The sequence below is a fragment of the Lithobates pipiens genome, unplaced genomic scaffold (genome assembly GCF_037356315.1).
Source record: "Lithobates pipiens isolate NorthernLeopardFrog02 unplaced genomic scaffold, aLitPip1_a1.2 Scaffold_25, whole genome shotgun sequence".
In the NCBI taxonomy this organism is placed as follows: Eukaryota; Metazoa; Chordata; class Amphibia; order Anura; family Ranidae; genus Lithobates; species Lithobates pipiens.
The window spans coordinates 237691928-237719895 of NW_027507787.1; the positions used below are offsets into that span (position 1 = coordinate 237691928).

General features: G+C 48.5%; 1 pseudogene across 1 annotated transcript in view; it reads left to right on the forward strand.

Annotated features, from left to right (window-relative positions):
• Window positions 1-12135: 12135 nt before the first annotated feature.
• Window positions 12136-27968, forward strand: part of LOC143930983 (C3a anaphylatoxin chemotactic receptor pseudogene) — a 37527-nt pseudogene continuing 21694 nt past the window's right edge. The window contains exon 1 of the transcript XR_013262865.1: window positions 12136-12186. The product of XR_013262865.1 is annotated as a C3a anaphylatoxin chemotactic receptor pseudogene (transcript). The remainder of the gene's footprint in view (window positions 12187-27968) is intronic.

The window sequence follows — 27968 nt, forward strand, 5'->3', positions numbered from 1 at the left end:
AGGAATTAGCCCTGCTGCAAAGCATTGCATCAAAAATTGTAATTAAACGCCCCTGTTAAACAGGGGCAGAAAAATTGGGCCTTAGGCACTGGTGCTGGTGCCACGACACTGCAACCTCTTCCATATACTCTAGTTTTATTGCAGGAATTAGCCCTGCTGCAAAGCATTGCATCAAAAATTGTAATTAAACGCCCCTGTTAAACAGGAGCAGAAAAATTGGGCCTTAGGCACTGGTACTGGTGCCACGACACTGCAACCACTCCCATATACTCTAGTTTTATTGCAGGAATTAGCCCTGCTGCAAAGCATTGCATCAAAAATTGTAATTAAACACCCCTGTTAAACAGGGGCAGAAAAATTGGGCCTTAGGCACTGGTGCTGGTGCCACGACACTGCAACCTCTTCCATATACTCTAGTCTTATTGCAGGAATTAGCCCTGCTGCAAAGCATTGCATTAAAAATTGTAGTTAAATGCCCCTGTTAAAAAGAGGCAGAAAAATTGGGCCTTAGGCACTTGTGCTGGTGCCACGACACTGCAACCTCTCCCATATACTCTTGTTTTTTTGATGGAATTAGCCCTGCTTCAAAGCATTGCATCAAAAATTATAATTAAATGCCCCTGTTAAACAGGGGCAGAAAAATTGGGCTGATGGTATTACCCAGAACCAGAAATGTTCTTCCAACATATCAGCGAAGGAGGAAGAGGATAGACAATCAACATAACAGGACAGTCACTCAGCATCAGCATAGGCAGTCTTGAAGGGATGTGAGATTTCAAAAAAAATTATTTGGTTACATCAGCTTCAGGTGCTTGGTAGCTGTGGGTTATCCAAGACTGATTCACCTTGATGAAGGTCAGCCGATCAACTGATTCGGTGGACAGGCCCACCCTGTGATCGGTAACAAAGCCACCAGCAGCACTGAAGGTGCGTTCTGAAAGAACGCTGGATGCAGGACAGGTCAGTAGCTCAATTGCATACTGTGCAAGCTCTGGCCAGTGATCCATCCTCAAGACCCAGTAAGCCAGAGGATTTTCGTTGGGAAAGGTGTCCAAGTCTGACCTTGCCCCTAGGTATTCCTGCACCATGTAAATCAGACGCTGGCGATGGTTGCTGGAACTGATCATACCTTGGGGCTGCGGACTAAAAAATTGTCTGAAAGCATCAGTCAGACGGCCACCTTCTCCACCGCTCCTTCTGACCGATGCCTCAGCAACACGTTGTCCAGCTCCCAGTCTGTGGGAACGCGTTGTCTGCAAGGCCTCCCGGAGATGTCTCATCCTCTGCTCCCTCTGAGATGGCAAGATAAGGTCGGCAACCTTACCCTTGTACCGTGGATCAAGGAGAGTGGCCAGCCAGTAATGGTCCCTCTCCTTGATCCGAAGAATACGAGGATCCTTCCGCAGGCTTTGCAGGATCAGGGAGGCCATGCAGCGTAGGATAGCTGAGGCATTCGGTCCGGAGTCCTCTGGGTCACTAAGGACAACATGATCCGCAGCTACCTCCTTCCAGCCACGTACAAGTCCACGGGTTTCTTGGGACTGTAAATCATCCCTACAAGACTGCTGCTGATGCTGAGTGCCAGCCTCCACCTCCATGCTGACACAATCATCCTCCTCCTCCTCTTCCTCCTCCTCATCCTCTTCCTGTGTGATGGGTGGCACAGCAGGAACACTGTCTGGATTAAGGGGGCCTTGAGAGGCAAGGAAGTCCTCCTCTTCTTGCTTCTTTTCTGCCTCAAGTGCCCTGTCCATTATTCCACGCAGCGTATGCTCCAAGAGGTGGACAAGAGGTACAGTGTCAGTGATGCATGCACAGTCACTGCTCACCATCCTTGTGGCCTCCTCAAACGGTGACAGGACAGTGTATGCATCCCTGATCATGCCCCACTGGCGTGGTGAGAAAAAACCGAGCTCCCCTGACCCTGTCCTGGTGCCGTAGTCGCACAGGTACTCATTGATGGCCCTCTGCTGCGTGTGCAGCCGCTGCAGCATCGCCAACGTTGCGTTCCACCTGGTGGGCATGTCACATACAAGGCGGTTCTTGGGCAGGTTCAACTCCTTTTGGAGCTCAGCCTGCTGAACACAGGCATTAAATTATCGGCAGAAATGCACACAGACTTTCCTGGCCTGCTTCAGGACATCCTGTAAGCCCAGGTACCTGCCCAAGAACCGCTGCACCACCAGGTTAAGCTACACAGTGCACATGGGTCAGTTGTCCCTGTTGGAAGGCGGAGAGGAGGTTGGTGCCATTGTCGCAAACCACCATTCCTGGCTTAAGCTGGTGTGGCGTCAACCACCTCTCGGCCTGCCCCTGCAGAGCTGACAAAACATCCCCCCAGTGTGGCTCCTGTCCCCCAAACAAACCAGCGCAAGCATGGCATGGCATTGTTTTGCCTGCATACTTGCATAGCCCCTGGAATACCTATGGAGCACCGCTGGTTCTGAGGACAGAGCACTGGAAGAGGCCATGGAGGAAGAAGAGGAGGGGGTGGAGGAGAGACGTGTGTCACAACCAATAGTAGCATTTTAGAGACGTGGTGGCGGAACAACCTCCAACACTACTGAACCTTGTCCTGCATCCTTCCCAGCTGCCAGAAGAGTGACCCAATGGGCCGTGAAAGACAGGTAACGTCCCTGTCCATGCCTGCTGGACCATGAGTCAGCGGTAATATGCACCTTACCGCTGACCGCCCTGTCCAGCAAGGCAAGGACATTGCCTTCCACATGCCGGTAGAGAGCCGGAATCGCCTTCCGTGAGAAAAAGTGGCATTTGGGGACCTGCCACTGAGGAACCGCACATTGTACAAACTCACGGAAGGGGGCCGAGTCTACCAACTGAAAAGGCAGCAGTTGAAGTGCTAGAAATTTAGCCAAGCTAGCATTCAACCGCTGGGCATGTGGATGGCTGGGAGTGAACTTCTTTCGCCGGTCCAGCAGCTGGGGCAGGGACATTTGCCTGCTATAATCGGACGTGGGTGTACTGCTAGCAGAGTGCCCGGAAGCACTTGGCTTTGACACACCTAATTCTACACCTTCATTCCTCTCAGAGCAGGTTTCAGAGAGGACTGAAGGTCTAGTGGGGTTGGAGATGCCAGCTGATGAGGAGCAAGGAGAGGTCCGCTTTGTTCTTTGGTGTGGGTCTTTGAGGTACGCTTGCCAACGAGCTGCATGGCAGGTCAAGATATGTCTAGTCAAGCATGTGGTGCCCAAGCGGCTGATGTTTTGGCCACGCGAGATACGCTTGAGACATATGTTGCAAATAGCAGCAGTGCGATCTGATGCACTCGTCTCAAAAAAGGCCCACACCAAAGAACTTTTAGAATAACGCGCAGAGGCAACGCCCTGCACAGGCGGAGCTCTGCGGTGTGATTCAGTCGGTGTGCTGCCCCTAAGCTGGCCCCCGGAGGGCATCTTGCCTCGTTGGACATGTGCCTCCTCCTCCTCCTCCTCTCTCCTACCAGGCACCCACGTGGAGTCAGTGCCCTCATCATCCCCTCCCTCTTCATCACTGTAGCAAACCTGGCAGTATGCTGCAGCTTGTGGAATATGACTGCCAGATTGCTGTCCTTCTTGAGCATCCCCTCTCTCTGCATTCATGCTACTGCCTTCCTCTAGCTGAGTATCAGCATCAGAGCCTACAAAACACTGGGCATCCTCCTGGAGCATGTACCCAACACTGTGCTCAAAGAGTTCAGGAGACTCCTCAGGAGGACGTGGTGGGTCTAGGGAAGGAGTCACTGATGATGACATTGAGACGAGGGAAGACGATGCGTTGGCAGCTGCTTTGCTAGTACCCTGAGCCTGGGTGAGAGAGGATGAGGAGGATGAAGAGGGCTTGGTCATCCACTCTACCAAGTTGTTGGCATGTTGTCGCTCAACATGTCCAGCTGCTGAAAAGAAGGACAAGCGTGTCCCATGGGCACGTGCTGATGATGACGATGCACCGCGTCCACGACCAGCACTGTTGTCTCTAGACACAGAGCCTGCTTGCCCTCTTTTATCGGCTCGCGCCTGTCTGCCTCTCCTTGCTGGCCTTCCAGACATGGTAATGGCCTGAAGGGAGTTGGAAAACAGCAATTGGGTAGTGTATATTGTGCTGGAGGCACACAACACCCACTAACTCCTGCAGATGCCTTTATTATAGAACACCAGCAATAAAGGGTAGATAAAGGGGTATACTGTACTGGAGGCACACAACACCCACTAAGCCCTGCAGATGGCTCTATTAGAGAACAGCAATAAAGGGTAGATACAGGTGGAGGCACACAACACCCACTAACTCCTGCAGATGCCTTTATTATAGAACACCAGCAATAAAGGGTAAATACAGATGTATACAGTGCTGTGCTGGAGGCACACACAACTTCCAATAACTCCTGCAGATGGCAGATGGCTCAAATAGAGAAGAGCTATGTAGGTGGATATAGCGGTGTGTACTGGGTACAGAGCACGCAGACAGCACGCACAAGCTCCTAACACTGACTGCAAGCTCTATTATAAAAGATAGATATATCGCTAGCTATATAGGTGAGGTGAATATAGTGGTGTATACTGCGGTCAGGGCACGCAGACAACAACCACTACAGAAGAGCAAGATCGAAAAATCGGCCGATAACGATCGGTGTATACTGTGTTGAAGGTACACAGAACACCCACTAACTGCTTCAGACGCCAACACACTACACAAGGCCGCCGCGCTGGCGGCCTTATATAGTGTGGGGCGTGTACTACACAGCCTGAGCTATGATTGGCCACAGGCAACCTGCCTGTGGCTAATCATGGCTCTCCTCGCTGCTGGCGCTGTGATTGGCCAAGCATGCGGGGTCACAGTGCATGCTTGGCCAATCATGAGCCAGCAATGCACTGCGCCATCGCAGTGCATTGTGGGCTGTGAGCGCCACACGAATTTGGCGCGAACGGCCCATAACCTTCGTAATTCGCCGAACGGGCGAACAGCCGATGTTCAAGTCGAACGTATGTTTGACTCGAACACGAAGCTCATCCCTACTAAGGAGTGGACACCTAAGCTTTTCAACATCTGGTATTCTTCAGACATACAGACTACTCTCCTAATGACAGGAAATGGGGGAAGAGAATCTTAGACATTAAACAAAATATCAGTTACATAGTAAAATGTCTTTAAAAGCATATATAAGATTTACAATATCCATTAAAATCCTGACAGGTTTTAAATATTTACTTTTTCAGCTTCAGCATGACACCATCTGGAGATTTTATTGATTCAGAGTTATCTTTCACACAATTATGGAGAATTCATATTCTAAATAAAGTATAATAAAGCCAAATAAAATTTTATATATTAAGAATATAACAAGCTCCCATGCAGTCTGTTGGCAACAGTACTTAAAAGAGCCACACCAAAGAACAAGGCGGACCTCTCCTTGCTCCTCATTAGCTGGGATCTCCAACCCCACTACACCTTTAGTCCTCTCAGAGACCTGCACCGAGAGGAATGAAGGTGTAGAATTAGGTGTCCAAAGCACTTCCGGGAAATCTGATAGCGGTACACCAACATTCGATTGTAGCAGGCAAATTTCCCTACCCCAGTTGCTAAACCATTGAAAGAAATTCGGTCCCAGCCATCCACAAGCTCAGCAGCTGAATGCTAGTTTGGCTAAATTGCTAGCACTCCAACTGCTGCTTTTTCAGCTGGTACACTCTGCCCCCTTTCGAGAATTTGTGGAATGTGCAGTACGTCAGTGGCAGGTTCCCAAACGCCATTTTTTTTGGAAGGCCATTACGGCTCTCTACCAGCATGTGAAAGGCAATGTCTTGGCCTCGTTGGACAGGGAGGTCAGCGGCAAGGTGCATATTACTGCTGACTCATGGTCCAGCAGGCATGGACAGGGATGTTACCTTTCTTTCACAGCACACTGGATAACCCTGCTGCCAGCTGGGAAGGATGCAGGCCAGGACAGTAACGTTGGAGCTTGTTCCACCACCACTCCTCCAAAATGCTGATAGTGCTGGTGATTCTGTCACACCTCTCTCCTCCACCCCCTCCTCTTCTTCCTCTATGGTCTCTTGCAAATTTGACCTCGGAACTAGCGGGGCTCCGTAGGCATTCTAGGGACTATGCAAGCACTCAGGCAAAAAGATGCCACATGGTGCTTGAGTTGGTCTGCTTAGGGGACAGGAGCTACACTGAGACAAAGATTCTGGCAGTTCTGCAGGGGCAGGTTCAGAGGTGGTTGATGCCATGCCAGCTCAGGAATGGTGGTTTTTGACAATGGCACCAACCTCCTCTCCGCCCTCCGACAGGGACACTTGACCCATTATCCCTGTTTAGCTCATGTCCTTAATTTGGTGGTGCAGAAGTTCTTGTGCAGGTACATGGCTTACAGGATCTCCAGAAGCAGGCCAGGAAAGTCTGTGGGCATTTCCGCCGGTCATACAATGCCAGTGCTCGGCTGGCTGACCTTCAGAAGGAATGCAACCTGCCCAAGATCCGCTTCATCTGTAACATGCCCACCAGGTGAAACTCAACATTGGCAATGCTGCAGTGGCTGCACAAGCAGAAGAGGGCCATCAATGAGTACCTGTGCAAGTATGGCACAAGGACAGGGTCAGGGGAGCTTGGCTTTTTTTCGCCACGCCAGTAGTGGCTAATGATCAAGGATGCATGCACTGTCCTGTCACCATTTGAGGAGCCCAGGATGCTGGTGAGCAGTGACAGTGCATGCATCAGTGATACTGTCCCTCTTGTCTTGCTGTTGGAGCACGCACTGCGTGCAATAATGGACAGGGCACTTAAGACAGAACAGAGGGAGGAAGAGGAGGACTTCCATATCTCTCAAGGCCCCCTTTATCCAGACAATATTCCTGCAGGCCCGCCTATCACACAGAAAGAGGAGGAGGAGGTAGAGGCGGAGGAGGTGGAGGAGGATTGTGTCAGCATGGAGGTGGAGCCTGGCACTCAGCATCAGCAGCAGTCTTCAGGAGATTGTTTTCAGTCATCAGAAACCCATGGACTTGTACTTGGCTGGGAGGAGGTGGCTGCTGATCATGTCGTTCTTAGTGACCCAGAGGACTCCGGACCGAATGCCTCAGCAAACCTATGCTGCTTGGCCTCCCTGATCCGGCAAAGCCTGCAAAAGGACCCTTGGATTCGTAGTATCAAAGAGAAAGATCAGTACTGGCTGGCAACCCTTCTTGATCCATGTTACAAGAGTAAGGTTGTGGCATTTATCCAGCTTTTGCAGAGGGAGCAGAGGATGAAAAATCTTCGGGAGGCCTTGCAGAAAGGTCTGTACAATGCATTTCCAGAGCCCGGGAGGTTGCAATTTCCTGGTCCTCCTGGAGAATGTGTTGCTGAGGCTTCAGTCATTCACAGAAGGAGCGGTGGAGAAGGTGGCCGTCTGACCGATGCGTTCAGACAAATTTTTGGTCTGCTGCCCCAAGGTCTGATCAGTTCCAGCAACCATCGTCAGCATCTGATTTACATGGTGCAGGAATACATTGGGGCAAGATCAGACTTGGAGACCTTTCCAACCAAAAATCCACTGGGTTACTTGGTGTTGAGGATGGATCACTGGACAGAGCTTGCACAGTATGCACTTGAGCTACTGGCCTGTCCTGCATCCAGCCTTCTATCTGAACGCACATTCAGTGCTGCTGGAAGTTTTGTAACCGATCACAGACTGCGCCTGTCCACAGACTCGGTTGATTGGCTCACCTTCATAAAAATGAATCAGTCTTGGATCATCGGCTACCAAGCACCTGATGCTGATGTAACCGATTCATTTTTTATTAATGTGAGATCCTTTGAAGACTGCCTATGCTGATGCTGAGTGACTATCCTGTTATGCTAAGTGACTATCCTATTCCTCCTCAATGTTCATGTTGATAGCTTCTAAGAACACCAGTGCCTAAAGCCCAATTTTTCTGCCCGTGTTTAACAGGGACGTGTAATTACAATTTTTGCTGTAATATTTCACAGAAGGGCACGTTCCTGCGCTCAACTGGAGTATCTGTGAGTGGTTGCAGTGTTGTGACACCAGCACCACTGCCTAAAGCCCAATTTTTCTGCCCCTGTTTAACAGGGACGTGTAGTTAAAATTTTTGCTGTAATTTTTCGCAGCAGGGCCCATTCCTGCACTCAACAAGAGCATCTGTGAAGCTCTAGCAGTGTTGTGTCAGCAACAGTGCCACCTAAGGCCCAATTTCTCTGCTCCTGTTTAACAGGGGCGTGTAATTAAAATTTTGATCTAATATTTCACAGCAGGGCTCGTTCCTGTGCTCAACACCAGAATCTGTGAGGGGTTACAGTGTTGTGGCACCACCACCACTACCTAAGACCCAATTTGTCTGTCCCTGTTCAACAGGGGTGTGTAATTACAATTTTTGATATAATATTTCACAGCAGGGCCCATTCCTGCGCCCACTAAAGCCCCCTACACACTATCAGTTTTTCTGCTGAGTTTTTCCTTCAGATTTACCAAAACTATATAATATGAGGTCAAACCTTAGGAATTTCAATTTGTATGCAATCAGGCAGGCCCTTCTACTACATGGTTTTGATAAATCTGAAGGAAAAAGTCAGCAGAAAATCTGATAGTGTGTATGGGGCTCAAGTGTAACTGTGAGGGCTTACAGTGTTGTTGCAACACCACCACACCACCACCAAAGGCCCAATTTTTCTGACCCTGGTAAACGGGAGCATGTAATTACAATTCTTGATGAATGAATGAATGAAATACTTATATAGCGCACAATGCGAACTGAATCGCCTCTAGGCGCTGTGGCGAGCTTTGATCATCTGCTAAAAGAGGAAGGTCTTGAGTTTTTTCCTAAAAGCCAGGTGATTTTCTTCCAGGCGGATGTTTATTGGTAGAGCATTCCATAGCCGAGGCCCTTGGACAGCGAATCTCCGATCCCCCTTGGATTTATACCGGGCTTTGGGCACGAGGAGGAGGTTTTTGTTGGCTGATGGAAGACTGCGGTTTGGTGTGTAATGATTTATTTTCTCCATTAGGTATTGCGGAGCTTCTCTATGCACGCATTTGTGGGTGAGGGAAAGGGTCTTGAACGTGATCCGATTTTTTACGGTTAGCCAATGTAAGCTCCTCAGTGAAGGAGAAATGGATTCCCAGGGTTTTTTCCCTGTTATCAGCCTTGCCGCCGTGTTTTGGATCAGTTGTAATCGCGCAAGTTGATATTGTGGTAATCCTATGTAAAGCGAGTTTGCGTAGTCCAGTCGTGAATTAATGATTGTTCCAACTACCACTGCTTTGTCATTCTTTGGGATAAAAGGGATGAGTCTGCGAAGCATGCGCAGCAGATGGTGAGATCGACTGACTACTGCTCCTATTTGCGCATCCATTGACATTTGTGCGTCTAAAATAACCCCGAGACTCTTGCCTTTGGTCTTTGGGGAGATAGTCTGCCCAAAGACGGTTGGTGGAGACCAGGAGGTTTTGGTTGCGGGCTTATGATTTGGGTGTAAGATAAGAAGCTCTGTCTTTGATTGGTTCAGCTGGAGGGAGTTGGTGGTCATCCAGTCCTCTATTGATTTGAGGCAGTTTTCAAGTTGTTGTTGGTGATCTTTTTTCCCATTGATCCGGAAATAAAGTTGCGTGTCGTCAGCGTAAGAGTGGAAGCAGAGATCTGAGCATCTGATGATTTGAAGGAGTGGGCGAATGTAAATGTTGAAGAGAACGGGTGACAACGGAGAGCCTTGAGGGACTCCGCAGGTGACTGCCCGAGTTTCGGAGAGGAATTTTCCTAGTTTCACTGTCTGTGACCGATTTCCTAGGAAGGACGCGAACCAATGGAGATCTATGTCTTGGACTCCGGCTACTTCTGTGAGGCGGACGAGTAGAGTATTGTGATCTACTGTATCAAACGCTGCACTTAGGTCTAGCAGTACGAGGAGACACGGCTCTCCGTCATCTGCCGCTTCGAGGGCGTCATCCCAAATCTTGAGGAGAGCTGTTTCTGTTCCATGACCCGGGCGGAAGCCTGATTGCAGCGGGTCCAGGAGTTTGTGAGTATCCAGGTGAAGTTGTAGCTGATGTACTACAGCTTTCTCCATGATCTTAGAAATGGTGTTGAGGCTTGTAATTGGCCTACGGTTGTTTGGATCCTGAGGGTCCAGGTTTGGTTTCTTGAGTAGAGGTTTGACGATGCCTTGTTTGAGGATGCTGGGAACAATCCCTTCGTGGAATGATCGGTTTATGAGGTGGGTTATGGTTGGAGCCACGATGTCGGAGCATTCTTTCAGTAGTTTTGTGGGGATGATGTCAATAGGTGAGGTACTGTCACGCAGTTTATTAATGATGTTTTTTGCGGTGTCTACGGTAATTGGGGATAGTGAAAATTTTGGCGGTTGCGGTATGTTGGTGCGGACATCCTCTTTATGTATTTGCTGGCTGAGGTCGGATGTTTTCTTCTGACAAATTGTTTCCCTGATGGTTTTGACTTTATCGATGAAAAAATCTGACAGTTTGTCACAGTAATCCTGGGATTCGCTTTCTGGGGGTTCTATAACTTTGATATAATATTTCACAGCAAGGCCCGTTCCAGGCCCAAATTTCTGCAGAACATATAGGGAAGGCCCCTACTTTAAAACATCCGACTTACAAACGGAGGGAGACAACAGGAAGTGAGATGAAATCTACCCCTAGGAAGGGAAATTCTCTCCTGTAAGAGTTAATATGGGAAAAAGGTGTCTCCTCCACTGATGCTTTATCACCAATCCTTGTTTCCCTAAAAAAAATCCAATTGTCATTGGGACAGAAAGTGAGGTGAAATCTTCTGAAGAGGGGCATGGACAGTAAAACAAATGTTACAGGGGTGATAACCCCTCCCTATGTTTTCCAAAAAGCTTAAAATCGCTTTTTGGCTGTGCTACACTTATAAAATGTACCTGTTTCAAATTACAAACAGATTCAATTAAGATCAAACCTACAGTCCCTGTCTTTCTTGGGACCACCTGTATACTGCTGTTCAGTGTATATAGGGCCTGGGGGCCCCACGCCTTTTCTTTTTTTAATTTGGGTGCAGGGTTCCCCTTAATATCCATACAAGACCCAAAGGGGCTGGTAATGGGCTGGGGGGCTACCCATGCCGTTTTTCTCAATAATTTTCATCCATATTGCCGGGACCGATATTACATTACAGCCGCAAGCAGTTTTAAATGACTTTTATTCCTTTAGAAATGTCATTTTGTGCAGGGACTGTTCTAAAAACAGGAAACATGTGCCACTTTACAAGCATACTATAGACACCCCCCAGGTACATTATTTAAAGCTCTCTGTAAAAAAATTATTAAAAGCCGGAGCTACAAATATTGCAGCTGCTGACTTTTAATAAATGGACACTCACCTGTCCCAGGATCCAGCGATGTCGGCAGCCGAGGCCGATCGATCGCTCGGCTCTCGGCTGCTGCCGTCGCCATTCTGGGTGAGTGAATCAGGAAGTGAAGCATTGCGGCTTCACTTCCCAGTTCCCTACTGCGCATGCGCGAGACGCGCAGCGCAATAGGAATGGTCCGCGCTGTCTCTGGGACCCGTGTGTTTCCCAGCAGACAACGTGCAGGGACAGGAAGAGGCATAGACTCCCGTGGGAGTCTATGCCCTGGAGTGGGTGCAAATACCTGTCTTAGGGTTCCGATGAGCGGCAGTTCCACTTTAGGGTGGAACCCCGCTTTAAAGGAATATTTCACTTTTATTTTTTCACTTTAAGCATCATTGCTCCCGAAAAAACGTCAGTTTTTAAAACTTTTTTTTGCATTGATACATGTCCCCTGGGGCAGGACCCGGGTCCCCAAACACTTTTTAATACAATAACTTGCATATTAGTCTTTAAAATTTGCACTTTTGATTTCTCACGTTCAAGTCCCATAGAGTCCCATAGACTTTAACGGTACTCGAAAGTTTGCGCATTTTCTGGATACCAACCGAACCGGGGGGGTGTTCGGCTCATCCCTAGCGAGGATAAAAAACAAAAATAAAGACAACTTGAAAGAACAAATACCCACTGGTGGCATTTTAGTTTGGGGACGGCTTCTTATATACTTAAAAAACTATTTCTCAAAAAACCCACAGGAAGGAAGTCACCATAATAGTTGTGTAAGGTAAGAATACATTTTAATCATTTGTTACTCTGAAGTTTTCCGAGGAGGTGGAAGGTTCTTCTCTCTATCTGCTGCAGACTAGTAGAGGTAAGACCGGTCATTGGAAAGTCATTGCACCACGGATGGGAGATGGAAGAGTGAGAGGAAAAAAGTGAAATTGAAATGGGAAAGAGGAGGAAGGAGAATGAGGAAGACAAAAGGAGAATAAATGGGGTTAGATATAAAGGTAGACAGGCAAAGAGAAGAAGAGGCAAGAGATATAAGAAGATGACATAAAAGTATGAAAGGTGAGAGGACCCTGGAGGGAATGACAAAGAGGGTGGGTGCAAAAGAGGAATTTGGGGCATGTAATGAAAAGTGGGTGTTAGAGAGGGCTGTGGTGGTTATGACCATGGTCATTTGATAGTGTTTTATTCCTGCGCTACCACTGGTGATCTATCAAATGTCAGGGGCTGCTGCTACTACCGGAATGGATCACGCCGTATCCACTTAATATGAAACTAAAGATATGTTGGTATTGCGCTGCCCCTATATTAAATAACCCTCCGAGGGTGATAAGTATAATGCCTAATTACATAAATCAATAGTGTAATATAAAAATATATATATAAATGTTTACTGAATAATATCAAAAAGTGCAAAGTGCTACATTAAATAAAATAAAATAAACACACCACAGAGGTGATAGAATCCAAATAAATAAGAATCAAGTGAACAAAAGGTAAGTAACTAAAAATAGTCTCTTAAAAAATTACTATTTTGATAAAGTGCAGAGAAAATGCAAAAAAAATAAAAATAAATAAAATGACCATGTACATTCCATGCAGGAAAGGAGTGTAGAGAGTATGAGAGTGGGCAGTGGGTGCAGGAGAGACACAAAGATGTATATTGAGGACAGTATGCACTGGTGAGGAGTGTGGGGAGTATGGCAGTAGGTGCAGGAGAGGGGGCAGTGGATGGTATGACCATGGACAGTGGATGCAAGAGTGTGGAGGATATGACAGTGGGCAGTATATAGAGGAGAGGAGTGTGGAGGGTATGACAGTGTGCAGTATATACAGGAGAGGAGTCTGATGGGTATGACAGTGGGCAGTATGTATAGAAGAGGAGTATGGAGGGTATCACAGTGAACAGCATGTACAGGAGAGGAGTGTGGAGGGTATCACAGTGGACAGTATGTACAGGAGAGGAGTGTGGAGGGTATGACAGTAGTTGCAGGAGAGGGCGTGGATGGTATGAAAATGGACAGTGGGTGCAGGAAAGGAGTGTGGAGTGTATGACAGTGTGCAGTATATACAGGAGAGGAGTCTGATGGGTATGACAGTGCGCAGTATGTACAGGAGAGAAGTGTGGAGGGTATGACAGTGTGCAGTATATACAGGAGAGGAGTGTGGAGGGTATGACAGTGGGCAGTATATACAGGAGAGGAGTGTGGAGGGTATGACAGTGTGTAGTATATAGAGGAGAGGAGTGTGGAGAGTATGACAGTGGTCAGATAGTGCAGGAGAGGAGTATAGAGAATATGCCCATGGACAGTGGGTGCAGGAGAGAAGTGGGGTGGGGGGGTATGGCAGTGGACAGTTTGTACAGGAGGATAGTGTTGGGGGAGGGGGTATGACAGTGGGAAATACCTAACTGTGCTACACAAGCTTGGTGCACCCTCTGTATTTTCTACTACAAGAAATAACATTAATGCCGCTGTCGTACACGCGGTCGGATTTTCAGACGGGAAATGTTCGATGGGAGCTATTTTTCGGGAATTCCAACCGTGCGTAGGCTCCATCGGACATTTTCCTTTGGAATTTCCTACAAACAAAATTTGAGATCTGCATCTCAAATTTTCCGACAACAAAATCCATTGTCGTAAATTCTGATTGTGTGTCGTCAATTCCGATGCACAAAGTTCCACGCATGCTCGGAATTTAAGCAGAACTTAATTTTTCTCGGCTTGTCATATGTGTTGTACATCACTGTGTTCTTGATGATGTGTGACTGTGTGTGTGTGCAAGACAAGTTTGAGCCAACATCCGTCAGAGAAAAAACATGGATTTTGTTGTCGGAATGTTCGATCGTGTGTACGCGGCATTAGGGTGTGAGAGCTCTACACAGTCATACAACAAGGTCTTTTAGACTTGTCACAGAGTTATGAATCCACCAGGATAAGTCTTCCCTATTCTGGAATGCCGCAACAAAAGTTGGAGCCCAGATATAGGAAGTCAGAGACAGGTGATACAAGGTTATTTTTTATCCCAAACAGCCATTAGAAGTGAAGGGATTGTACTATAACCATGCAAAATGGAACCAATGTGTGATCATCAGGTGTTTTTTTTTTATTTAATGGGCACCTCTGCTGACAACACATTGGTTCTATTTTGGGGTCCTATCCCCCTTTAGGGTCTTATCTGCCCTTCTGGGTAGTCCAGCTGTCCTTTCCTACTGCTCATCAAGGTCCCAGCTTTACTAGCTGGGGGGTCTATTCTACTGAGCTTTGCTTGAGGTGACTGAAAGACTTCATTTTGGGGATCTGGTCTAGAGAATTCACTGGAGTTGTGTCTGGAAGATATTGGAAGGAGGAATCCAACTATCCAAGGACATCAGTGAGTGTGCTGCTACTACCCCATAGACATTGTTCATGGTGTCCTGGCCACGTTCAGTCCATTATTTGCTTGGACTGTGCTCAGTATCTCTAGGAGGAAGATAGGTGTCCTCAAAATACTACAGAACTTTGTACCCTTCTCCTATCCCAATATACGTTTTTAATTAACTACACTGGTCTTGGTCTACACATTTTGAGAAATTATCGACCTCCGAGATAAAATGTGCTAATTCTTACATTATTTGATTAGATGAATTAGAAAACAGGTGATAAAGGTTCTGGTTGGCTAAAGTTTTCACGATATTTCACAATAATGATTTATACACACGGGGGGGGGGTATATTTGCCTCAGTGGCGGAACTACCGCCATAGCAACACATGCGGGCGCTATGGGGCACGCAGTCAAGTGGGGCCCGGTGAGGACAGGCGCCACGGCTCCGCAGGAGATAGCCGGCGGCTCCGCGGGAGGTCCGCGGGTAGTCCGCGGCTCCGCGGGCGGCTCCGCGGGTAGTCCGCGGCTCCGCGGGTGGTCCGCGGGCGGCTCCGCGGGTAGTCCGTGGGCGGCTCCGCGGGTAGTCCGCGGCTCCGCGGGCGGCTCCGCGGGTAGTCCGCGGCTCCGCGGGTGGTCCACAGGCGGCTCAGTGAGTGAGAGCGGGCGGTCAGAGGATCCGTGGGAGGCGGATGAGAGTGGCCAGTTCACTGGTGAGAGAGTGGGCTGGCCAATCAGGGAGCTGACAGGCGGGGAGCATAGAGATGACATCATCTCTGGCCGCCCTGCATCCCTGCAGTGCAGTTCCCCCCTGACTGGGCAGGCAGCCAGGAAGCAGAGAGCTGACATTATCTCTCTGCTGTCTGACTGATAATCTGCTGCCTGACTCAGTGACACAGCAGGAAAGTGGCAGAGCAAGTGACAATCCATAATGTGTGGCAGGCGACGTGGCAAGTGACAATACGTAACGTGTGGCAGGTGACGTGGCAAGTGAAAATCCATGACGTGGCAAATGACAATCCATAATCTGTGGCAGGCGACGTGGCAAGTGACAACCCGGGACGTGGCAAGTGACAATCCATAACGTGTGGCAGGTGACATGGCAAGTGACAACCTGGATGTGGCAAGTGACAATCCATAACATGTGGCAGGTGACGTGGCAAGTGAAAATCCGTGACGTGACAAGTGTCAATCCGTAATGTGTGGCAGGTGACGTGGCAAGTGACAACCCGGGACGTGCAAGTGACAATCCATAATGTATGGCAAGTGACAATCTAGGATGTGGCAAGTGACAATCTGTAATGACGTGGCAAGTGACAATCCGTAATGTGTGGCAGGTGACGTGGCAAGTGACAACCTGGATGTGGCAAGTGACAATCCGTAACATGTGGCAGGGGACGTAGCAAGTGAAAATCCGTGACGTGGCAAGTGACATTCCGTAATGTGTGGCAGGTGATGTGGCAAGTGACAATCCGTAATGTGTGGCAGGTGACGTGGCAAGTGACAACCCGGGACGTGGCAAGTGACAATCTAGGACGTGGCAAGTGACAATCCGTAATGTGTGGCAGGTAACGTGGCAAGTGACAATCCGGGATGTGGCAAGTGGACAATCCACAACATGTGGCAGGTGACATTCTGCAACGTGTGACAAGTGACAATCTGCATCTGGTGGCAGGCGATGTGGCAAGTGGACAATCCGCAACATGTAGCAGGTGATGTGACAAGTGACAATCCTTAATGTGTGGCAAGTGACAATCCAGGACGTGGCAAGTGACAATCCATAATGTGTGGCAAGTGATGTGGCAAGTGACAATCCAGGACGTGGCAAGTGACAATCCATAATGTGTGGCAAGTGATGTGGCAAGTGACAATCCAGGACGTGGCAAGTGACAATCCATAATGTGTGGCAAGTGACGTGGCAAGTGACAATCCAGGACGTGGCAAGTGACAATCCATAATGTGTGGCAAGTGATGTGGCAAGTGACAATCCAGGACGTGGCAAGTGACAATCCATAATGTGTGGCAAGTGATGTGGCAAGTGACAATCCAGGACGTGGCAAGTGACAATCCATAATGTGTGGCAAGTGATGTGGCAAGTGACAATCCAGGACGTGGCAAGTGACAATCCATAATGTTTAGCAAGTGACGTGGCAAGTGACAATCCAGGACGTGGCAAGTGACAATCCATAATGTTTAGCAAGTGACGTGGCAAGTGACAATCCAGGACGTGGCAAGTGACAATCCATAATGTGTGGCATAATGTGTGACTTATCTATCTTGGCAAGTGACAATCTGGGATGTGGCAAGTGGACAATCTGCAACATGTGGTAGGTGACATTCCGCAACGTGTGACAAGTTACAATCTGCATCTGGTGGCAGGCGATGATGGCAAGTGACACGCTCAGGGATCCCACTGATTTTGCATTATGGTGAGTTGAACTATTTCATTTTATATAACAGAACAGAAATTGGTTAGAAGGCCTGGAGGTCTGTAATGTGTTCCCTTCAGGGGCTGCATACAGTATACTGCATACTTTGTTGTTCAAAATTAATATAAGCTGTTGCCTGGGTACTGTGCCACATGGGTGTGGTAGTCTGTTGTTCAATGGCATTAGTTCATTTTTTTTTTTTTTTTTTGATGGGGGGGGGCCCATACAACATTTTGCTATGGGGCCCTGTGATTTCTAGTTACGCCCTTGATTTGCCTACAAGGGAGGGGGTGTCTGATGACCATGATGTCTCGTAACTTCTCCACAAAGTACGGTAGATCAATGGAAATGGCACCACATAGAAGTATATAAATTTATCTTCACTTTGAGACCAAATATTATTACCTAACTATTTTATTCTTTTTTTTAATGCAAGCTGCATTTGTCTTGGTCAGATCTACGCCTCATACAGTTACTTCTGGTGACTTGTGAAAGTGTCATTGCCTAATATTTCCAAGGAACAGTTGTGTGATGTTTTTTCTTAGAAGTCACAATTCCTCAAAACTGTGTAAACAACGCAGATAACTTCTACTACATTTGTGGTGAGGTTACATTTGCATCTCAAAAGTGCAGTATGACGGCCGTGCAAAATAGGGGATCAGGACAAGAGTTGGGCCCCTCATTATTGTTGCATTACATGTGCAACTTATCTGCGTCATTGGCTAAATAAAGCCCCGTACACACTATCAGATTGTCTGCTGAGTTTTTCCTTCAGATTTACCAAAAGCATGTAGTAGAAGGGCCTGCCTGAATGCATACACATTGAAACTCCTAAGGTTTGACCTCCTATTATATGGTTTTGGTAAATCTGAAGGAAAAACTCAGCAGACAATCTGATAGTGTGTACGGGGCTTTAGAAGAAAAAGTCCATGCCTTTCACAGTCCCAATGGTGTGGAGGGAACATGAAAATGTTACATTAAAAAAAACAATAAATTAATGGAAAGTTATGTTATTGGCATAAAATTTTTTTTTTTATTATGATTGGTGTGGCACCTTTCTCATTGCTACTGCATATATATATAGAGGAGTGTGGAGGGTATGACAGTGGGCAGTATGTACAGGAGAGTATTATGGAGGGTCTGACAGTGGGCAGTGTGTACAGGAGAGGAGTGTGGAGGGTCTGACAGTGGGCAGTGTGTACAGGAGAGGAGTGTGGAGGGTATCACAGTGTGTGCAGGAGAGGAGTGTGGAGGGTATGACAGTGGGCAGTATGTACATGGGAGAAGTGTGGAGGGTATGACAGTGGGCAGTATGTACATGGGAGAACTGTGGAGGGTATGACAGTGGGCATTATGTACACGTGAGTATTGTGGAGGTTATGACAGTGGGCAGTATGTACAGGTGAGTATTGTGGAGGGTATGACAGTGGGCAGTATGTACAGGAGAGGAGAGGAGTGTGGAGGGTACAACATTGAGCAGTATATAAAGGAGAGGAGTGTGGAGAGTATGAAAGTGGTCAGATAGTGCAGGAGAGGAGTATAGAGAATATGCCCATGGACAGTGGGTGCAGGAGAGAAGTGGGGGGGTATGGCAGTGGACAGTTTGTGCAGGAGAGTGTGGGGGGAGGGGGCGTATGACAGTGGGAAATACCTAACTGGCTACACAAGCTTGGTGCACCCTCTGTATTTTCTACTACAAGAAATAACATTAATGCCGCTGTCGTACACGCGGTCCGATTTTCAGACGGGAAATGTTCGATGGGAGCTATTTTTCGGAAATTCCAACCGTGCGTAGGCTCCATCGGACATTTTCCTTTGGAATTTCTGACAAACAAGATTTGAGATCTGCATCTCAAATTTTCCGACAACAAAATCCATTGTCATAAATTCTGATTGTGTGTCGTCAATTCCGATGCACAAAGTTCCACGCATGCTCGGAATTTAAGCAGAACTTAATTTTTCTCGGCTTGTCATATGTGTTGTACATCACTGTGTTCTTGATGATGTGTGACTGTGTGTGTGTGCAAGACAAGTTTGAGCCAACATCCGTCAGAGAAAAAACATGGATTTTGTTGTCGGAATGTTCGATCGTGTGTACGCGGCATTAGAGTGTGAGAGCTCTACACAGTCATACAACAAGGTCTTTTAGACTCCTCACAGAGTTATGAATCCCCCAGGATAAGTCTTCCCTATTCTGGAATGCCGCAACAAAAGTTGGAGCCCAGATATAGGAAGTCAGAGACAGGTGATACAAGGTTATTTATTATCCCAAACAGCCATTAGAAGTGAAGGGATTGTACTATAACCATGCAAAATGGAACCAATGTGTGATCAACAGGTGTTTTTTTTATTTAATGGGCACCTCTGCTGACAACACATTGGTTCTATTTTGGGTTCCTATCCTCCTTTAGGGTCTTATCTGCCCTTCTGGGTAGTCCAGCTGTCCTTTCCTACTGCTCATCAAGGTCCCAGCTTTACTAGCTGGGGGGTCTATTCTACTGAGCTTTGCTTGAGGTGACTGAAAGACTTCATTTTGGGGATCTGGTCTAGAGAATTCACTGGAGTTGTGTCTGGAAGATATTGGAAGGAGGAATCCAACTATCCAAGGACATCAGTGAGTGTGCTGCTACTACCCCATAGACATTGTTCATGGTGTCCCGGCCACGTTCAGTCCATTATTTGCTTGGACTGTGCTCAGTATCTCTAGGAGGAAGATCGGTGTCCTCAAAATACTACTGAACTTTGTACCCTTCTCCTATCCCAATATACGTTTTTCTGTTTCAATATGTTTATTGAAAATTTTGAATAAACAGGAATAAACAAGAGACTACAATCTGCTCCTTGTGCGCCCTCGCAGGGGCTACAAAGCATGAATATGAAACCGAAGGGCAAACCATCACATTATACTTATAAAAACACAAGAAAGGAAGGAAAAAGTGTAGGGAATGGTATCGAGACTGGCTCCAGCATCAAGCAACTCGTTCCTTTATCGTTTCCGGAGGGCAAGCCCTTCTCCCACTACCCCCTTCTACGGGGGGCAGCAGTATTTGTTAGCAATGAGAGAGATTACAAAGAAGAGTGAAAAGAGATAAGGAACAGAAGAAGGAAAGGTAGGGAGAATAGAGGGGGAAGAAAGGAGGGGGAAAGTTCGGGTGTGGACGCCTCGCCAAGAGGAGTTAGACCAAGCCCAGGCATGCAGCTTGGAGCCCGGGCAACTCATAGGAGATCCACGGCTCCCAGATTTTTAGAAACATAGCATGAGAATTATGGACAATACTGGACATATGTTCCTGAAGTAACATAGCAGTCATGCGGGTTTTAACCCCTTGAAAATCTACCCATTGGGACTTCCAGGCTTGGGCAATGGTCCGCTTGGCCGCTATAAATAAATAAGTAGCCAGCTTCTGTTGAGGGCCTCGCAAACCAGGTACCAGGCAATGTAGAAGAGCTAGATTAGCGTCCCTTCGGATCGTAAGGTGGAAGAGTGTCTGCAGCAAACCAAAAATCCTAGACCAGAATCCCACCAGCCTTGGGCAAGCCCACCATGTGTGCAGAACATCACCTTGCTGTCCACAGTTGCGAAAGCATCTGTCAGTACTCCCAGGTAAAGCCCGAGCTGTGCGGGCAGGTGCCCAATACCATCGGAACATTACTTTATATGCAGCCTCTAGGGTATTTGTGTTGAACGAGCATTTGGCGACCGTTTTCCAGGCCCTGCTCCAGTCCTCTGGGTCTACTGGGGCCTGAAGGTCCTTTTCCCATTGAGTCATATAAGAGAGGGGTGCTGATGGCGGGCGACCATTCAGAGAGGCATAAATGGCCGAAATAAGACCTGGGGACCCTGGGGCATGCTGGCATGAATGTTCAAAAAAAGTATTTTTGGAAGGGGTAGGTGGTCATGCGGCGCAACGTTGCAATCCAGTGCTTTAATTGGATAAAGTGATAATGCTCGTTAGCCGGCGCCCCTTGTGTTTCCCGGATACGCTCCCAGGAGGGGAGTAAGCGTGAGGAAAGAAAATTTTGGACTCATGGGTAGCCATATGAGGACCACCAGGAGAATGCCTGGGGCTCCTCCAGATCCGGGGGGAAAAGAGGGTTATGAGTGATGGAGAGAAGGGGTAGAAAGGGGGACATCAGATTACTGGAAAAGCGAACTGAGTCCCACACCCGCAGACCATGTAGCAGCATGGGGCTTAGGGAGGGAGGGCGCAGATTCCTGCGGAGCCATAGGAGTGTCTGAAGTGCACAAGGGTCACAGCCAGGCACCTCCAGGAGCACCCACAGAGGGACATCCGCGGTTGCATGGAGCATAGTCAACAGAGAGATCTGGGCTGCTGTGTAATATGTAGAGATATTGGGGACCCCCAAGCCTCCCCGGAGCCTATGGGTATAAAGGGTCGCTCTAGGTACCCTGGGGCGTTTGCGCGCCCATAAAATTGGAGGATTTTATTCTGCAAGGGTCTAAGGAAAAAAGTGGCTACCCGGACAGGCAAAGTACGAAAATAATAAAGGACTTTAGGAAGAATCGTCATCTTCCCCGCCGAGATCTTGCCTACCCAAGAGAGAGTGGAGAATTGCCAGGCTTGCATAAGGGTGGACACCGTTCGCAACAGGGGATAATAATTGGTCGAGAAAAGGGAAGAATAAGACGGCGTTAATTTGACACCTAAATAATCAATCGAGTGGGATGCCCAACGGTATGGAAAATGGTCCTGGAGACGCTACACCAGTTCCAGAGGGACGGTAACGTTCAGCGCTGTGGTCTTGGCGGGGTTAATTTGAAGACCCAAGAAGGCTGAAAATCGGTCTAATACTAGTTGCAGGTTGGGCAGGGAGATAAGCGGGTTTGATATGGTCAAAAGGGCGTCGTCTGCAAAGAGGTTCACTTTGTATTGAGTGCCCGCGTAAGGGATTCCAGAGATATCGCTATTGGCCCTGATCGCCGCCGCCAGCGGCTCCAATGCCAGGATAAATAGTGCCGGGGACAGGGGGAATCCCTGTCTAGTCCCCCGGAGTATCGGGAAAGGGTCAGAAAGAAAGCCCGCATATTTAGCCGACGCCGACGGTGCGGAATAGAGGGCCTGGATCCATTGCAGAAAATGTGGTCCAAATCCCCATTTGGTTAGAACAAAGTAAAGGTAGTCCCAGGAGAGCGAATCAAACACTTTATAAATATCTAGAGAGAGCAAAAGTCCAGGTATTTTACGCTGATGAAGTATATGAAGGAGATGGACCACCTTGCGGACATTGTCCCCCGCCTGGCGACCGGGCACAAAGCCCACCTGATCCCTGTGAATGAGGGCCTGAAGATATCTGTTGACCCTTGTGCTCAGAACCTTTCCCAGAACCTTCAGGTCAACATTCAACAGGGATATGGGACGAAAGGACTGCGGGTCTGTGGCTTCCTCGGGTGACTTAGGGATCATAGAGATATGGGCTTTCAGCGAGTCTAGCGAGGGTCTTGCACCTTCCTGCTAGGCGTTGAAATAAGACGTTAGATGGGGCGTGAGCAGGGACGCAAATGTCCTATAGTATAGACCGGTAAAGCCATCTGGGCCCGGGGCTTTGGATGGCTTAAGGGACTTTAGGGCTTGGGCGACCTCCATTTCCGTTATAGGAGCATTCAAATTGGCCTGTGCCGCAGAGGACAATGAAGGGAGACTAATCGATTGGAAGAATCTCTCGGCCTTGTCTCGGTCGAAGGCAGCTGGCCCACTATAGAGGGAGGAGAGGAAGGAGGCAAAGCCAGCCGCTACCTTGGATGGATTTGACGTGAATCCCCCACCTGTCACCTGTAATTGAACCGGCCTGCCTGAACATCCCGCTGAATTAAGTTTCCTAGCTAATATAGGACCAGGTTTGTTCGAGCAACTGTAGAATTTATACTTGGACCAGCGCAGGGCTTTCTCCGCCTGAGCAGAGGCGAGCAGGTCCAACTCAGTGGCCAAGTTGTCACGTGTACGCCTATGGGCTACTGTAGGACGCACCTTCCACGTCGCATCTGCCGCTTCTAACAAGGAAGTCAACTCCCGCATCCGCTGCTCCCTGGCCCGCTTTGTACGGGAAGCGATCTGGATTAGATGTCCCCTGACCGCCGACTTGTGGGCTTCCCACAAGGCAACTGGAGAATCAACTGAGTCTACATTTTCTGCAAAATAGGTTTGGATATGTGTTTCTATCTGATGATGTTGCTTGCGTACTCAGGAGGGATTCATTAATCCGCCAGAAAAAGGCCGGGCGGGAGAATCCCACCAAGGAGATTCCGAGGATCAGGGGATCATGATCAGACCATGGAGAAGTGGCGATAATGATCTTATGTACCAACGGCAGGGAGCTAAGTTGCAGAAACACGTGATCTATTCTACAAAAACTATGGTGGGGGTTAGAGAAAAAGGTAAATTCCTGTGACAACGGATGTTGCTCGCGCCACACATCCACCATGCCATATGACTGGAAGAGATCATGCAATATTTGTTCTTGGGAGGCATCACGGGACGGAGGCACTTCCCTGAGACTACGCCTGTCCAAAGCGGAGTTAAAAACAGAGTTGGAGTCTCCCATCATAATCAGGAGGCCTTTTTGGTGCCTAGTGAACACCTGAAGCAAATGGGAGAAAAACCTCTGTTGAAATTAGTTAGGAGCATAGTATCCAACCAAAGTGACCTCCTGGTCCCACAGGGTGCCCTGCAAGATCAAATATCTACCCGTAGGGTCCGCGATTTCCTTAGAACAGGTGAATTGGAGGTTACGCCTAAAGGCCATCAGCACCCCTCTTTGCTTCTCAGAAGCGGAAGCCGTATAAAACACTGGATAATGGGAGGACAAATATTTGGGGGATGAGGATAGGGAGAACCTGGTTTCCTTCTGACATACCACATCAATAGATTGAGATTTTAGATGACGGAAAACCTTTGACCTCTTAATGGGGGAATTAAACCCATGGATGTTCTGCGAGAATATTTTCAGCACATTCTGAGCCATCTGGGGGGTAAAGGAAGGTCCATAGTATTATAGAGCGGCCAACAAGGTACGTACTTACCCTGGTCCCATGGCGAGGCAATCCGAACCCGAATAGGGGAGTGGGAGGGAGGGAAACACAAGGAGAAAGAGAAAGAGAGAGAAAAGGAAACACAGAGTAGACAAGTGAAACACATAAACGCCACAATTGGTGGGCATTGCATCCTGCTACAGGACACTAAAAGAGGTGGCTCTACCACCAACCACAAGGCTAGCAAATAGCAAAACATGACAGCAATAACAGCAATAATACTACAATATTACTAGAATATTACTACATTATTACCTTATTACCGCCCCTGCACAGGGCAATTAAAACTAGAACAAAAACAGGCGAGACAAGCTAAGCCCATCTCGTAGTACTGCTACCGGGTAGCAGTGGATAAAACTAACAATGGGATTAAAGGTTCTCCCCAGCCGGCGCCGCCCCGCAGGGAGCGCCCGAGGGGAGAACAGAACCTCAGTCCCCGAACGTGACCCCCGCGCCGAAGCGCCGTCAGGCCCCCAGGAGTCCAACAATAAGAGGGGACCCCGTAAGGCCTAGGCGGGAGGCCACCAGTGCTGATTATGACCCGCCCCCTTAAGGGGGGGTAGACCTGAAATAAACCATGACTTGACCCGAGCAAGGAAGGGAGGATAGGAAGGAAGTGGGGGGACCAGGGAAAGAAAGAAAAAAAGGAAAAAAACAAACAAACTATTTTTTATAGGAGGGAGGGAGTGGTAAGGGAAGGGAATTAAGAGGAGGGGGATGGGGAAGTAATAGGGGGAGCAGGTGGGAGGAGGGAATGGCAGGAAGGGGGGAAGAAAGGTGCAGGGTGTGGGGAGCAGGGGAATGGAAGGGAAACGGGGAGGGAGCATGGATGAGGAGAGGAGGGAGTGGGGAGAAGGAGGTAAGGCAGGGTAAAAGATGGAAAGATTAAAGGATTAGAGCCCTTTATAGTTCCTGGGGTCCAGAAACCAACCAGTACACATAGAAAATTAGACTTTATATACATTAAGCCCCGGAATCGGCCCCCAGACTGCCCCTATCCCACCAGGAGTATGGTCCCACTTTCCTTTCCTCCCTTAAAATAAAAATAAAAATAATAATAAAAAAATATTATGTCCCGAGAGAAGGCCCCCAGATTAGCTGGGGGGTTTGGGCAAAACTAGGCAGTCTTAGTAGAGCTGGATCACCGACAAAAGCCTAAAGTCTAAGGTGAAGGCGCATAAGGCCTTTATATTAAGTAAAAACATAAAGTAACTATAAATTTATAAAATAAAAACAGGGGGGGGGGGCTGTTGCATGGGCCAGGAGAGCATGGTCACATCGTCTGGTATGAGTCAAGAACCAGCACCAGGCAGAAACAAACAGTGCTTCAAAGGTCTGGGGAAGGCAACCGAGCAGAAAGCAAGGGATTATGGACAGGCACACCCGTGTGGTCGTCATCCTGGATCTGAATAGGGGGATCCGGCATGCGGCTGGGCATCAGGGGAGGGCCGTTTCTGGTTGCTGACTGGTTCCCACACACGGCCCTAGCGCCCAGGGGGGGGCCTAGGACCTGAAGCCCTCTCACAGAGGCTGGGGTCATCCGAAGAGGGGAAGAAATGTAGTGCTTCAAAAGTCGCCTGGGCTTCCTCCACGGTGCGTACAGTGTAGCCCCGGCCCTGGTAGGTGAAAGCGAGACGAAAAGGAAAGCCCCATGTGTATTTGATGTGGCGTTCCATCAGAGCTGAAGTATAAGGTTTCAGTTGTCGTCTCTTTTGCACTGTGGAGGGGGCCAAATCAGTAAAGAGCTGGTACTTGTGGCCTTGGAAACAGAGTTCAGGCTTGCCCCGTGCTGCCTTAAGGAGCGTTAGTATGTGAACTTGATGATAATGTCCTGCGGGGGCCCCCCTCCTTCTTCGGCCCCAGGGCCTGGTGGATCCGGTCAAATTCCATGCGATCAATGGGGATGCCTGGGACCAGTTCCTGGAATAAGGCCGTGGCAGTGGAGGTTAAGTCCTCAATAGTTTCAGGGAGTCCCCTAAGCCGGAGGTTCCCGCATCTAGACCTGTTCTCATAGTCCTCTAATTTTAGGAGGGCTGCATCCAGCTCCCTGCGGATGTCCTGCAAGTCCTGCTCATGGTGATCAATGACCGTTGCTGCAGTCTCCATTCTATCTTCCAGCGCATTTGTACAGTTACCCAGCTCACGGATTTCCTTTGTGAGATGCGTGGCCAGTTTGGAGGTGGCTGCTGACAGTTCCCCCTGCAGCATGGTTTTAAAGCGAGACAGCAGGTCTGCATCTCGCAATGAAGGCACTAAATAGGGTTGCTGGACTCCTGGTATGCTTTCTGCATCTGAGCAGGCTTCGGGCTCACCAGTGAGCAACAGAGGGGTGAAGTTCATGTCTGAGGCCTGTGAGTTCAGCAGGCCGTCCGGTGGAAAGGCCTCAAGGCTAGCTCGCACAGCCTGTCTCTTTGTGGTGCTCCGCGCTGTGCCTGATTTGCGCCCCATAATGTCAGTCTCGATGCCGGGATATAGCGAGCCCAGATTAATGTGCAGGAGTGGTTATATCACAGCTGGTGTGGTCGGTGGTGGAGAAGCTCCATTAGCTTGCGGCCATCCTGGCTCTTAGCTCACAAGCGCCCTTGGTATATAGTGATTTCCGATAAAGCCAAGTAATTACATTCTCCCCTCACACCAGCAGGCTGTAGTAAGAAGAGTTTTTTTGGGTGTTGGGTGTAGCAAGATGGCTGCCGTCATCCAGTGTAGGCTGGAGCCAGGGCCTTTCCTGGGAAGAAGGGCTGCAGCAGGCTGGTATTGGTGTAAATTCAGGGGCAGTTAACAGGGCCACCTCTAGCCTCGGCCTCCTCACTGCCCAGGGAGACAGCACCCACCCGATAGGGAGAGAGTAGCAGGGAAGGCTAAGAGTAACCTCCCAGGGGACTCACCAGGCCAAGGGAAGTCTGTTTCTGATGGCCGAGAGGCGGCTCCGGTCTGGGAGGTTCAACGAGTAGAGGGACCTCTCCCGATGGCCGTCCGCCGCCGATCCAGTGGTTCCGGGCCGTCCCGGGAGGCGAGCAAGGTGGTTCCGTAGGCCAAGTAGGCCGCAAGATGGTGGCCGGCGGCCCGCCGACGGGTTCCGCGGAGGGCCGGATCGTGCCGTCCGCGGGCTGTGGAAGGCGGCCAAAGTCGCTCCGAACCATAGAGGAGAGCCCCGCAGAGCGGATGGGTGATTTCTGCAGCCGTGTAAGCAATCCACAGCGGAGGATGGCTGTGGATTGTCGGGAGGCCTCAGGTCTTCAAGATGTCGGCGGCCGTGGGTGTCTGAAGGCTGCACCAATATACGTTTTTAATTAACTACACTGGTCTTGGTCTACACATTTTGAGAAATTATCGACCTCCGAGATAAAATGTGCTAATTCTTACATTATTTGATTAGATGAATTAGAAAACAGGTGATAAAGGTTCTGGTTGGCTAAAGTTTTCACGATATTTCACAATAATGATTTATACACACGGGGGGGGGGGGTATATTTTCCTACATGGGAGGGGGGTGTCATGATGTCTCGTAACTTCTCCACAAAGTACGGTAGATCAATGGAAATGGTACCACATGGAATTATATAAATTTATCTTCACTTTGAGACCAAATATTATTACCTAACTAATTATTATTTTTTTTTTATTGCAAGCTGCATTTGTTTTGGTCAGATCTACGCGTCATACAGTTACTTCTGGTAACTTGTGAAAGTGTCATTGCCTAACATTTCCAAGGAACAGTTGTGTGATGTTTTTTCTCAGAAGTCACAATGCCTCAAAACTGTGTTAACAACGCAGATTACTTCCACTACATTTGTGATGAGGTTACAT